The sequence below is a fragment of the Dipodomys ordii genome, unplaced genomic scaffold, assembly GCF_000151885.1.
Source record: "Dipodomys ordii isolate 6190 unplaced genomic scaffold, Dord_2.0 Scaffold171, whole genome shotgun sequence".
Classification (NCBI taxonomy): domain Eukaryota; kingdom Metazoa; phylum Chordata; class Mammalia; order Rodentia; family Heteromyidae; genus Dipodomys; species Dipodomys ordii.
In genome coordinates, this window is record NW_012267387.1 from 661,464 (window position 1) to 662,973 (window position 1,510).

At 53.3% G+C, this 1,510-nt stretch overlaps 1 protein-coding gene across 1 annotated transcript in view; it reads left to right on the plus strand.

The window, feature by feature from the left end:
• Positions 1-1,510, plus strand: part of Muc16 (mucin 16, cell surface associated) — a 97,205-nt gene that overhangs the window by 73,045 nt on the left and 22,650 nt on the right. The gene's annotated exons all lie outside the window — the stretch shown is intronic.

Here is a 1,510-nt window from a genome sequence, read left to right on the forward strand (position 1 = left end):
CATTCACCCTCAACTTCACCATCACTAATCTGGGTTACAGAGAAGGCATGCAGGAACCAGGGTCCAGGAAGTTCAACACCACGGAGAGGGTCCTGCAGGGCCTGGTGAGAGTTCCTCCCCCTTCTTCAGGCCACTCCCACCTCTCTCAGGCCATACCCTCCTCACTGAGGCACCACCCACAGCACTCCAACCTCTCCCACCTCAAAGGCCCCACCTACCTCACTCCAGCTCCTCCCATGTCTCAGGCCCCATACACAACAGTCCAGCCCCTGCCACCGCTGGGGCCCCACCCACATCAGGTCATCACCTCCCACCATGAAGACCCCATCCTTCTAACTCCTACCAGATCCATGTCTCCTGTTCCCACTCAACTCCACACAAATCTGTGCACCATGCTCTGCCTCTCCACCCTTCTGCTCAGCTCTTCATTTCTACCCCACAGCTCGGACCCTTGTTCCACAACACCAGTGTCGGCCCTCTCTACTCTGGCTGCAGACTGGACCGGCTCAGGTGAGTTCTTACCACAGCCTCCCAAGAGATATTCCAGGTGTTCCCACACCAAAATGTGAGTCAGCTTTCTCCCAGTCCTCCCCCTGGATCTCCTCAACACAACCAGGAATCCAGAAATCCACACCAGGATCCGCCCTGCTCCTCCCAAATTCCCCCACAAATGGCCTAAAATCTGCAGCATCCATGAGCAGTACTGGACCCCCAGCCTGATCACACTTGGCAAATTCCTTCTTTCTCTTTATCACCAGAAGGATGGTTCCCTTTGATTCTCAATTCTGCCTCTAAGATTTCTACAAAGACATTGTTTCCCCTTGGCATAATCCCCAATTCAGGACATCCTGCCTTTCAGGCCTCCTGAGTGTCTTCTGTGAGGACTCAGGATCTGGGTTATGATTTTATAACATTTCTGCCACCGGCCTTCTCATTCTCTCCGGGAAAGCTGGACCAGACACCAGTGCGCAGGAACAACTTAAGTCTCAATCCTAACTTCCCCATTACAGAGTGGCACAGAGGAAGCATGCTGGGCCCATAACCCAGAGATCGATGGATCAAAACCAAACTCTGCTAGTGGTTTTCCCTCCAACTTTAGGTTGCTGCCCCCTAAGGTTGGGCACATGGTTTCCCACACGAATACCCAGAAGATTCCACCAATCCCAGAAGCAGCATTGAGTTAATTATCTTCTCCTTAAAATTCAGCTGCTATGTAACTTCCCCATCAGCTGTCACATGGCTCTGGCGCTTTCACATCCAGGTCCCGAAGGATGTCAGAACTCTATGGAGAAGTTGTTCATTGCCATTCTATTCTCCATCCACCCCAGGCCCAAGAAGGATGGGTCAGCCACAGGAGTGGACGCCATCTGCACCCATCATCCAGACCCCACAGGCCCTGGACTGGACAGAGAGCTGCTGTACAGGGAGCTCAGCCAGCTGACCACTGGATTCACCCAGCTGGGCTCCTTCACCCTGGACCCTGACAGTCTCTATGTCAATGGTGAGCGCA